Below are 13,646 nucleotides of genomic sequence, written 5' to 3' on the forward strand. Positions count from 1 at the left end.
GAAGAGGGTGGTTCATATGTGATGGAGGGTTTATGATGGTGGTGGTGGAATGCTACCATCAACAATAAACTTCATCCAGTTAAGATCACTGTGTTACCGTGGTGATCCTCATGCAGAAATAACAGTCGAGAGGAGGTTCTAATTTGCCGTTTGCGAATAGAGCACACTAGGCCCACTCATGGATATCTTATGACTCAAACAGATGCACCTGTTTATGCTCGCTAACTGCCAATCAGTGCACCACATCCTTGTGGATTGTATCTGTTATGCGGCTTTACGTTCCAAGTTTAAACTAGGAGCTGGAATGTGTAGTGTGTTGGGAAACAATGAAAAAGTGTTATCTAATTTTTTTACAATTTCTCATGGTCGTCCATCTATATTTAGATATTTGAGTATTCGATAGTAGTTTTCAGCTATTTACAGCATTTGCCGTATGGCAGATGATAATCTTTACTATTTTAAATTTGGTTGTTGATGTACTACTTCATGATGGATTTATCTCGTTTTTTTGGGTTTTTATTTTTTAATGGTTACTTTTCTTTTATTGTTGTAGTTATAATCATTTTATTATCATAGTTTTCTTATTAGTATTAATTTATTAATACTATTATTATCCAAGAAGGGTCTTTTATTTGTTATAGTTTTGTTCCGGGCGATGGAAACGCTTAAGTTTTTTTTGTCAAAAAAAAACGAAAAAAATGTTGCCATGTTTATTAAATTACCAGCCCGTTTAAAAGATCATCGATTTTGACCAGGTAAAGAAACAGCGCATCAACTTTCATTTAGTTTTTATTTTCGTCTCTTAAAGTTTTTCCATTTTTTTAAATTCTTTCTGGGTGCATTTCCCTTCTTTTTTGTGTACATTTTGTCCTCTTTTGGATATTTGATGACTCAAACAGATCTACACATTGGGAGAATCCGGGACGGGAGCGTATGTCGATAGTTGACCCCATGAGTGCATACACCATTATTAGCACCATGCTTGAAAGTGAACAGAACTTTGGCGTTGTTTCACGATAAGTAACGCTGTTATTGAAGACCAAGGACAGAAATGAGAGAGTAAGACCTGACCAGTAAGGCGTGGACTTACTGGTCCACGCGAGGGGATGAAGGACAGTCCTCTGCGGAGCTGTCGTTCGTCCGCCGAGCTTTTGCGGTTGGGCGGCGGTGATGATTCACGGGGACTTTGGATTCCCCTTTCTCGAAGTCACTTCCTGGGTTCGAGGAATGCTTAATTGTGTATCGGTGAGATAAGAGGTTTAGTCGGTAGGGCTCAGGCACACATACGCACTCTTAATAATATCTTGCGGAACCTGTTAGCAAGCCCGACACTTCGTCAGTAAATAGGGTTTCTCCGACTCATCGAAAACAAACAATCCACCCGTTTGTGCTCACTGCAGCCGCCAACTAACTACAATACACCACATCCTTGTGGATTGTTTGCGTTATGTGGCACTGTGTTGCAAGTTTAAACTAGGAGCTAACATGCGAAATATGCTAAGGAATAATGAAATAATATTATCTTTTATGTTATCTATTATATGCTATCTATTAAGTTTTACGATTTCTTAGTGTCAGCCCGTTATATTCAAATATTTTAATTTTAATACAGTAAGTTTCTCCTGATTATGTGTTATGCTATATGGCGTAATTCAGATGGAAACTTTATTGAGTTTATGTAGTTTATTAATATTTTTAAAAAATATATGATGTGTCCAAGCGCTGATGACAACGCTTCGTTTTGCGCCCAGAAAATAAAAAAATAAAAAACTTAATTGGATGTTCAACAGTTTGGTGTGGCTGATCACTCTCACAACCAAATGACTTGCCCCATTTATTTATAAGATGATTATAATTACCATATCCAGTTAAGATCCGATTAAGTCTGCATCACGAATGTTTTGACTGACTAAAATCCGGCACTTGCAGTTGCATCGCCTCTATGTATTGGCAGCCGTAGTTTTCGTCTCAAGAGTTCTGCCATTGTTTTTGATACATTGAAATTCTCCTCTGTAAGCTTTCGGGCCAGTAACCATGTAGGTTCCCGAGATTTCAAGCGCCGATTAGTTGATTCACCGACTGTCTTGTTGATTGATACTCTGCATTGGTAATCTTTCCCCATAATAATACCAGGAAATTCTGGACTTCAGATATCTGGAAATATATTAGCCGGTTCTAGAAGCCATCTTACTGGGGTAGAGGAGATTATTGTACAATTATTAGAATAAACTGTTTTAACCAATCTTACATTGACAACTATAATTCGGTGATTATAAAATAGTCATTAATTTAAATGAATTTTCATTAAATCTTATCATTTAATAATTACCTTATTACATCTACGATATTTATTTAAAAAATTTTATATGTACTTTAAAGAAAATGCAGCATTTTTGTTAAAATTTCTGTAAAAGGTTTACTTACAATGAAAGTACGATTTCATTGTAAGTAAACCTTACTTGGAAACAATACAGTGGGCGAAAATTGATGAATGAAGTTGTTTGATATTAATAATTCTAATTAACTATATACAAAGGGAACCAGTCGATCAGTTAATCCAAATATTTATATATTCATACAATATATATACAATTGCTATGTTTTATGAGATGTTGGCTTTTATGACGTACATACGAATAAATAGTGTTTATATGTACGTTCTGTTATATTATAATTTCTAAAAAAATATTCTGGTTTTCAAAAACTGGTATTGTGTTCAAATCTAATGTGTAGCTAATAAAAAATACTGAAAACCATCACTTCAACTATATCTAATAATCATATTCTAATATATTATTATTACTTCTCTCATTCTACGAAAGTTGTTTCCATGAAAAAAAAAATTAGTATTGTTGGAGTTCTTTAATAAAATATTTTTGTCTATTACAACATATTCTTTTTGTAACAGGAGAAAGGATAATACATCGTACGGTTTGCACATGACATGTTATTGTTGAAGAATAAAAGATTAAAAGTATATGCTTATTGGTATTAAAAATTCGACCATTTTAAATAGGAAATATTAGTGCTTGTATTAAAAAGCCTGAGAGTAAATTGAAAAGAAACAGAAAATCAATTAAAAATTCCACTTGAATCAGAAAACCGCAATGTAAAAAAAGGATTCTAAAACCAATGATTGAACTAGGACGAGAAGTAACGCAAGAGTACTGCCTATCACCTTTTTTTTAATATAGCATAGTTGTTTACGAAATGAAGTAAAAGATATTAAATTGATGATTTCAAAATTAGAAGACGTTATTACAACATAAAAACAGATTTCAAACAAACTGAAGCGATAAGGATAGGAAACCAATGAATTTTTTCACAAAATAAGGAAGAATTGAACCAAAGATTCTTTACCATTTAGTGTATGGCAGATGGTAATCTTTACTATTTTAAATTTGATTGCTGATGTACTTCTTCATTATGGGTTTATCTCGCTTTCTGGGTTTTTATTTTTTAATGGTTACGTTTCTTTTATTATTTTAGTTTTAATCTTTTTATGATCATAGTTTTCATATTAGTTTTAATTTTTTAATTATAAATGCACGCTACAATGTTAACAGAAGACTGTAAAAGAGAACAAAATACAAACAAGAGCAGGGATGGTTAAGAAAACATTTAATAAAAATAAACAGTTATTTTTTTTAATGAGATTAGACTAGAAGAATGACTTGTTATATTTGGAGTGTAATTTTTTATGGATACAAAACATACATGGATACTAAGAAAAAAAATTACAAATATATTTGATTACATATAAAAAATTATTTTTTAAAAAAGCTTTTATTTAACTAATATTAATATTAAGATTAATAAAAAAAAGAAAACTAATTAGAAAAACCGTCTAAAAAGTAAAAAAAATTAGAATTAAATCAAATTGAGAATTTTAAATAAAAAAATATATTATATTAACAAATATAAAAATGCACTGAAAAGTAAAAAATAAATTATATAAATATCTAAAAAATAAAAAAATAAATAGATGTAATAATTATTAAATTTTTAAATTAAAAGTAATGAAAATATTTAGTTAAATAAAAACGTGGCGCAGTTTTTATAATTTATTTAAAACAACACATTTATTTTTACAATTAATCTTCATTTTCATTTTCAATAACGACGCGAGGAGACGGAAAGGTCTGCTGGAACCTCTCCAGTTGCGACTGACTAGCTACAATCTGGGAAAATGCACCCACTCTCTTTCTTTGTACGTGTTTTCACATAGTTGAAGTTCATCTTCGAATTCTGCTTGTAATCTAAGCCAAATTGGACGCACTCTTTCCGCTAAAAGTTTCATTTTAATTAATTATGAAGTTTTATTTAATGAATTCATAATTACGATTACAATTATAATAATGATAATAATTTTTCAGATTACCGTCAAAATGTAATAACTTTGTGCAAGATTACTAAATTTAATTTTTATTTTTAATCTTATTTACTCTTAAAGGTCATCTCGGTGCAAATTTGAACCATCAAAGAATTAAAACTTGAATTATTTTATTACAGATAAATAAAGTATATACATATGCTAAACAAGCTCATTATACAAAAAATATATTTTAAAATACAGCAAATGCCTATAAATACTTATTCGAAAACATTGTTATAAAACCTGCTCCATGATTTTTATTAACTAAATATTTTCATTACTTTTAATTTAAAAATTTAATAATTTTTACGTTTATTTATTGGTTATTTATATAATTTATTTTTTACTTTTCAGTGCATTTTTATATTTGTTAATACATTTTATTTTTTTGTTTAAAATTCTCAATTTGATTTAATTCTTATTTTTTACTTTTTAGAGGGGTTTTCTAATTTGTTTCCTTTATTTGTTAATGTTAATATTAATATTAGTTAAATAAAAGCTTTTTTAAAAAATAATTTTTTATATGTAATCAAATATATTTTTATTAATTTTTTTTAAGACAATAATAAAAGCTTTTAAAAAAGTAAAAATATTTATTTTTACACATTGAAGTTCCATACGTGTACCAAATTTCAATCATTTTCATACGATAGTTCATAAGAAATTAAAATTTTCAACTAAATGCATGAATTTAGCGTAGGGGTAGCGCGTGATGGCGTGGGGGTGGGTCATATCAAATTCCGACACTGCTGTATTGTCATCGAAGTTACATACGTGTATCGAATTTCATTGATTTTCATACGATAGATCAAAATATATAGCAGTTGCAAGATTTGATTATTCCTAAAGCGAGTTAAATAAAAGTTTTTTAAAAGAAAAGCTACACGCATTTGTAATACTGGCATTGCGAAGATGACAGAAGGTTAAGTGGACAGAAACGTGAAAAATTATGAAGTATTGAGAAGTGTGAACGAGAATAGAAGCAAGATTGTGATAATTCAGGTTGGTATAGGGTTTGAATATATCACGAAAAAGAAGAGAAATTATTCAAAATATTGCTAGAAAGGTCGGTAGAAAAGGCAATAAAAGAAGTGTAAAAATAATAGATGATCTCTAAGGAAATGAAAGGTAGTAAGTAGTTATAGAAAAAGTAATGTTAAAGTAATTAATGAAAGTCCGTAAAAACTCTTTTTCAGATTTTTGTCGGTAACCAATTTTTCCTGGCATCATAGCTGTAGAGCTATGCTGCAAAGCGGAAAGTAATGGTAATCAGTCAAAAAATGGGGTGAGTTTTTTTCATTTCTCTAAGTTTCATGATCCAGGGCCCCTGGATCCAATAACCCCTTAATCCAGTGGGGATTAATGTTCGTTTGTTGACTTATTTGCATTTTAATAACTTTTGACTTGATAACAGATTTTAATGAAGTTTTTTCACAGAAACTCGTATATATGTGTAAATTTGCTGGAAAAATTTTGGGGTCGATATCTCCAGAGGAAAGAGGTTTTTGGGGGCAGTTTTCTCAATTTTTTCAAACATAACCGCACTTCTTATTAAGTATAGTTGAGTTTTAATTGGAAATGAATAACAGCAAAGTTATTTAAAGTAATGCAGAACCGCTGAATCCAGCTTGTCATGAGAAATGTCCAATATAGTGGTAGATTGTCTCATAAAAAAAGTATTAAAATATTTTTTAACATTGAAATAATATATATTACGTTAATAATAATTTTTTTTGGGGTTATAGAGAGGATTAAAAAATATTTGCGCTCTGATATTCTGATGTAGGGCTGAGGTATCGAAATCTAGTGAAACATAAGGATTATCTCTGATAAAACAGAGGAAGACGACTCATTAAAAAATCTCATCCCAGACCAAAACAGAAAACCGGGCAGAAGTGGGAGACAAAAACGGCACAAGGGCATGACATTACCTATGAAAAAAAAATTCAAGGACTTTGGAAAAAAATTCGAAAAATGAAATTTTAAATAATTCGAAAAATTAAATTAAAGAAAGTCCGAAGTACGGAGATAAATTTAGCAATCTCATTGACAGAAAGTAAAAACAGAAAATGGTCAAGATTGGAACTAGAAAATGGCCAAGTATACTATCCAGCATATCTAATAGCACATGTTCTATTAGTTAGGTATAAAGAAATCCACAAGACGCTCACCAAATCCGACCAACTTCTTCAAGAGCAGGGAGTGGAGAATTTTATCAAATACTTTCTGAAAGTCGAAATATCGTCCACCTGGTCCTGAGATTCAACAGTAGGAACGATTTGTTTAGGAAAAATTAAGTTCTTAGTAGTGGAAAGATTCTGCAGGCAGCCATGTGAAAAATGGAGACCTTATGTTGGATATTATGAAATATATGAGAGGATAGGATTGTTTTAATAATTTTAGAAAAAGTGAAGAAGAATAGAAATAGGGCGGAAATCTGTAATATAAGGAAACCAGGCTTGGGAATGGGAGTAACGATCGACGTTTTTCGTAGTTTGGGGAAGGTAACTGATCTCAAGCTTCAGTTACTTAATGAGGCAAGAGTAGATGCGATTATACACTGCTGACGCCTTTAATGAAAGGTGGTATGACATCAGGCCCAATGGGTATCCTGTAGTTTATTTCGTTGTTGATAGTCAATACCGTGTTGGCACTAACATGAGAAATATCAAGCTTAGCACAGATCACGTCTTTGGACCTTGAAGAGGTTTGTACAGCATCTAGAAAAGACACAGAAAAAAAACACAAATTAAATATGCTCACCAAAGCTGGTACTAGCTCTTGAAGAACTGGTACTTCAACTGGTATTAGCTTTTATTGTCGACTAGAGGTACAACGACATTGTGACACTGAGGTGACACTATGGCATTGAGGTGCCCGACATAAGTGAAGGTACCTTCACTTATGTCGGCCAATGGGGAAATTGTGTTGGTAAGGAGCTCCCTTGTAGAATACGGGATAGGCGGACTCGAGAAATCCGAGCTTGAGCTTCTTGATTTCGCTGTTAAGACGGAGTAGGAGACATGACCGTGATCTGTTTTTGCCGATGTTGGGTGGATTATGGATGGGGAGTGCTCATCCCTTTACCGGTTGTGAAGTCGGATTGAGGATGAGCTGCTATGAGGTTGATCTGCCAAAGTCTTGCACTGCCCAGTGTGAGTCAGTTACTTCGGCCCTTGGCAGGGATTTTCCCATAGATAAGGGTGATGGAACCCTTAATGCTATGCACGAGCCCTGGGATATCGGTATCTTGGGTCAGGTAGTACCTGACTCCCCGGCCTGGGTTAAATCTGTGGGAGGTGTCTGTCTGGAGGAACCTATGCAGGATAAATGATCCGAATCGTGCTAACCGTTTCTCCACCCTCATCGTGTAACATATTTCCTAGTTAAAATATAGGTTGATAGTACTTTCTCGTTTTGGAGAGCCCTTGTCTTCGCAACCAAAGAGGAGGAAAAACGTGATGTTTAGTATCGTAGAGAAGAATGATAACTACCTTTCAACCAAAAAGTAAGGAAGCGGTGCCAAAATATTTGGTGACTAAGAAAACTGAAGCGGATTTTTCCAAGGTTTGTCCTTTAGTGATCGTTCGGGATCACAGAAGCAGCAGAAGAACCTGTTAAGGAGACAAGAAAGACTGCGATGGGATTGTTTGTTGAGACCGTCAACGATGTACAATCGTCTCGGTTAATCAAAGATTAGACTCATTGACGTTGAGGTTGTACCATATGGTTTACTAAATTCTCCCAAAGAAGTAGTTGTGTGCAGGGATTTGTTGAACTGCACAGAAGAAGAAATTGTAGAAGAACTCTGTCGACAGGGAGTTGTTATGTGTCGACGACTGAATATACAACGAAACGGAGAAGTCATACCCACCCGCATCGCCTGTCATCATGTTTAATAATCTTAAGTGACCTAAAAAAATAAACGCTGGATTTTATAGACTAGATGTTCGCCGTTCATCCCGACATCATTGCGTTTTGGATGTGAGAAATTTGTACATAAAGCAGCGAGATGCAAGAGAAAACAAATTTGTACTTGTGTCGATCCCGTTGCACCCGAACGATCCGTGCAGGGACCCATCGATTTGGATTAATTGTTATGTACATACAGCAGAAGATAACGAAACAGAGATGGAAGATCATCTTTAGGAAGATGGAAAAAGATGCAAGAAAGGGTAGCCTAAGGGTAAACTTCGACGATAGATCTTAGAAGTCAGTTCTTATGTGTTTTGGTATAATTATTGACCTAATGTTTTAATTTACTTTGATATTTTTTTACATTTTTTTGACAAACATTTCTTTAGAAATTTTTAACGTATTCTGAAGTGTTTTTATTGAGTTAGTTTTACGTGCCAAGGGCTATTTACACTCTTGTCATCTTGTTTTCTTTAAGGTTTCAAAATCTTTGGCAAGTCTATTTATTAGATGATCTGTTTTGACAAGACTAGTCTTCTGACTACATCGCTAGCGGTTTCATCAAAGGAGAGAATTTTTTTTGTCTGAATATGGACTAATGGGCTAATTACCACAGTAGTCAATGTTCCTTAAACGTAAAAATAATAAATAATAATAATAAATGTTGATCTCTGAGTGTAGAGTCAGCTGATTTGTTTAGTTCTGTCAAATCAGTTAGCCATTAAAATGTACGACACCCAGACAGTATAAACCTCTTTCGTTTGTACTCTTTATATTTCACTTTGGCTCTAGAAGTGTCGTATCTATAAATATAACCATTAGCAGAAAGCATTACTTCAACAATAGGAACCAAATTTACAAAATAAATCGTATCTTCTGAAGTTCAAATAATAGAAAAACAACGTTTCACTAATGTTTATTAAGACATTAGATAGTTATCATCGGATATATAAAAGAAAAGGTCTTTGTTCATGTAACTATATAGTTACACCATACACACCACTTGAGGGGATCTATTTGTCTCTCTCTCTTTCTCTCTCTCTCCCTTTGCAGGAACTACAATACACGTATTAATTTACGCTTGTTTCCTACGCTCGTATAGATCTTCGGCAACGATCGAACTGATGCAGCCGCTAGGGAAATTAGCGTTGGACCAATTTCCGAAAAAAACTGTCATCTTCTGACTACGTGCGCTTTGTCAAACATGTTCTGAAAACAATTTGAAAAAAATGTGTGGTTAACAGTTGTCGACAATAAGATGCGTCTTATTAAATCTAGTGAATCGCTTTGGAGGTCATCCACGAGAAAAAGTCGTCTTTTATCGTTAACTTTTGGGACACAGTAGGTTAACTTACGGATATCTTAAATAAACTGGTGATGGCTCCCGTGTGTCCTTTGGGTAAACGTCAATTAATGTATCTCATATTCTACTTGACTGTGTGTTTATGCAGCATAACATCATCTGTTTAATCTGGCACCAGGAATAAGTGTTGTTTATTGTGAAGATTTGACCAAATTAAAAAAAAAAAATCTATTCAAGTGTCAATTGGATTTTTTATTTATTTTTATTTTTCTGGAAGCAATAGTATACACTTCCTCTTTATATATTGACGATTCATATGTTTTTTTTTTCAGATATATACTGGATTTTCATGTAGCTTAAAATGATTTCGTGTAAGTGGGCTACTCTTTATAAATGCTTCACAACATGCAAATCGTTTATAACATTCATTCTAGTTCGTTGTACTGAATTGATTTGGGGTTATTAGATTTGCTTCGTTTTGAAAAGGACACAATATTTATAAAAATATTGAGTCCTTTTCTGAACAACATTTTAAAGTTTTTCGTCGAAATTATATCAACGGTTTTCATAATCTTGAACAGTTAGATATTCTATTGCTCATGTTTCTCAAGTGAGGCTGACTTTTATGGTACTTTGATTAAACCAAAAAAGCAGGTTTAATCGAACTAATTTTGTTGATCTGTATTCTTCAATCTATATATATTTGTGTATAGAGTTCAGGCACGTAACTAGGATTTTTTTTTCGAGGTGGGTTAAGGGGGCTGATGATGATGATTGTGATAAAATAATAATAATGTTCATTTTTTATTGAAACGGTTTTTTATTCTTTATTGCATTTCAAAGATACTAAACATATGCTTAGATTTAATGCATCGTTTGCTACGCAAATAACATCATAATGTTGGTATATAATTTTTCCATAATCCGCATTTATACTTTATACTCACACATTTACACTCCAATAAAAGTTATGAGTTATTAGAAAGCTAGTCGTCGATTTTTCTTTCTTGCCATAATTTCTAAAAATTTCATAGGATTAACAGTAAATAAAATCTCTATGCACTGACAAAGAAACTAACGAACTTAATCTTTCATCCCCCAACTTGTTACACGTAATCGTTTTGACTCTCTTCATTGTAGAGAACGAGCATTCATTAGTACGTGTTATTACCGGATGGGTCGCTAAAACTTGCCGGAGATTATGGATATTCGGTAAATATTCATTATTGCAGTGATACTTCAATCACTTTTAGATGGAATTTTAAATTTAATGACTTATCCCCTCGCACGAAATAAGATACTCCACTTGGAGGACAGATTCAGAACATTTATTATCATAATACATCGCTAAGATTTTTAGTTCATCCACTTTTTCAGGACTAGCTTCAAAAGAATTTGAAACTTTTTGAAGTTTCTTTGAACAGAAGGCGTTCTAGCTGTCTACGCATGTGTTTGGAATGCGATAAGCAAGTGTTGGATTTCTGGCTTGCGGGAAATCTCCAGTAATCAATTATGTTTATTAGTATTCTGTCAGGGTGAGTGCGACGCTTACAGTCGAGTAACGGCATTATTCTTTCAGGGTCGAGTAACTGCGGGTATAGGTATTTAGATGGGGATTATTGACTAGGGAGATGATTATGTTATCTCAAATTTTGTAAAAATATTTTTGGGAAGTTATACATTACGAAAATGTAAAATGCTAAAAATGGATTTTTGGACCCAATTTACTAGATTTAACCCCTGAATGATAAAGTCCTAATAATTGTCGGGGGCTGTAGCCCCCGTAGACCTCCGCTCACTACGTATATGGAATTTAATAATTTTTAAAATTTTAAATATTTAATATTTTTTAGCCATTTTATTAAATCTATTTGTTCTGACACCCTAGTGTGAAACTGTTAGCGTTTTACTTTTTAATGATTTGATAATTGTGTAAAATGTTAAACGATTCCATGTATTTAATGTTCGTACTGTAGTTTAATTTTATAAGATATAGTCGGTAACAGAGGAAATTTGACAGCCTATATATTTAAGCAGTGTAATTATGAATTTCCAGAATAATTATAATTTACTAGTAACGGAATATATAATTATTTTTAGTGATTTACGCTACATAATGTTGTAACAGTACATCCATTATCAATTTACATAATTCGATTGTAACGTTCCGTACGTAGTCGAAATGCTCATTAACTCACAAAACAACGCAGTGCAAGCGAGGAACATTATATTGCATTGTTTATTGTTTCCTATGTATTAACATCATACTGATCTTGTACGGTGTACGCAGTATTGTTTGTCGCAGTAGAGCTCACCTCACCGATATCGTTAATGTATCTATATACTCTAATGAGTTTATTGTGCTTTATTTCCTTTTCAGTTCAGAAACAAGACAACAAGGGTAGGCAACAGGAAGGAAGTGCTTAATTTATAACACACAGAATGTCACTCCCAGTCTCCACCCTCTTGTTTTCTGATGATACATTTATTCATCGGTGTATTGTATTGTACTTCTGCTTTAATTAACAAAAACTATATAGACGTTTACTTTATTTATTTTGCTGTTGTGTATAAATTTTAATAAAGACCTAAGCGGTGCTATGAAAATTTAGTAAATTGTACCCGAAATAGTAATTACAAGTGCTTGTCTTTTAACTTATACGTTAGAGATTGTTTGTTGATCTATTCAGGTTGGTAATTGTTCAGGAATTTAAAATAAAATGTATAGGTAGAAGAAAAATGTTATTCTTTAAAATTACGTAGAATAGGCTAGTAATTGCGTTAATACTATTCCTTGAGGGAAATTTGAGATTATTTTCGAAGTTCTCTTGCACGTTTGTAGTTCTCAACGGTGATTTTTTTTATATATTGTTTTGATGAAATAACTTTATTAAAAATGTCATCATGTTTTTTTGTTTCCATCTTAAATGAATCCATTTAGAGTTGTGTTATTTAAAAAAGTATTTTTGGGTTTATGCATAGTTTATTTATTTATTGAGTGTATGGCACCAAAACACAACGCCAATTACAGTCAAAATTACAAAAAAAGATTTAACAAACTGACATATGCTACTGACTCGAGTCGTCATCAGGAAATCTTCAGGATTCCCTTCATAAGCTGTCCTAAGGCAAACTTCTGTGATGTGTCTAATAGTTTGATTTTCACCACACTCACGAAGGGGCGTCGGTGTTTTACCCCATTTATACAGGAAATAGGCGCATCTACCATGCTGAGTCCGTATTCTGTTTAGCGTTGACAATGTCTTACGTGGCAAGTCAAAACCCGGTGGCCTTTGAGTAATACATGGGATTTGGTTATTCTGCTTTGTGGCCCATTCTTGACGCCAGGCGTCAGTTAGGTTAAATCCGTCCTCTGTGACAGCAATTGCTGTTTTGATATATGGCTTTCTAGATCGAAGGCGACCACGATTGGAATCCTCAACATCCTCATGTATTGGTAGGTTTCGATTGTCCATAACCTTCTTGTACTCTCTTGCAAGAGCGTTCATACGGCGTAGGTTTGAGGGTGGTATGTGGTGGCTCAATACCTGGAGCTATTCCACAGGAGTGACCTGATAACCCCGACAATCATTCTCATAGTGTTATTAAGTTAAGCATCATCAATTCTATGAACATAAGAGCTCTTAAGTCACATTAGCGCATAATATTCAGCAGCCGAAAAGACGAGGTTGAGAGTCGATGTGCACAAAGTGGAAGCCGATGTTCCCCACTTTGTTCCACAGAACTTAGTCTAATTGTGAAAGAGCCATGTATTCTCGAATAGAATACATGTTAACAGGGAGTTCAAGCTCTTTATTAGCAAAGTTGTTACTCAGATGGAAGCATGACACCTTTGTTTTACTAGCATTTGGTTGGAGGCGCCATCTCCGGAAGTACCTTCCTAGTTTTTCCAGGTCAGCCATCAGGAGCCCCTCCGACTCTTCAAATGATCTACATTTTATTGTTAGCTCCCAGTCATCGGCGCAGCCATGCTTTTTAGATCTTGTCTCTGGTATGTCCGCAACATAGAGGCTGAAAAGGAAAGGCGTAAGT

The 13,646-nt window shown here is 33.4% G+C and overlaps 1 long non-coding RNA gene across 1 annotated transcript in view; it reads right to left on the reverse strand.

Annotated features, from left to right (window-relative positions):
- LOC142334464 (uncharacterized) overlaps positions 1 to 13,646 on the reverse strand; it is a 29,029-nt gene that overhangs the window by 10,797 nt on the left and 4,586 nt on the right. The window contains exon 2 of the long non-coding RNA XR_012758829.1: positions 6,547 to 7,095. This is a non-coding gene — a long non-coding RNA (uncharacterized LOC142334464). The remainder of the gene's footprint in view (positions 1 to 6,546; positions 7,096 to 13,646) is intronic.

Source organism: Lycorma delicatula, chromosome 1, assembly GCF_047948215.1.
Source record: "Lycorma delicatula isolate Av1 chromosome 1, ASM4794821v1, whole genome shotgun sequence".
NCBI classification, from domain to species: Eukaryota; Metazoa; Arthropoda; class Insecta; order Hemiptera; family Fulgoridae; genus Lycorma; species Lycorma delicatula.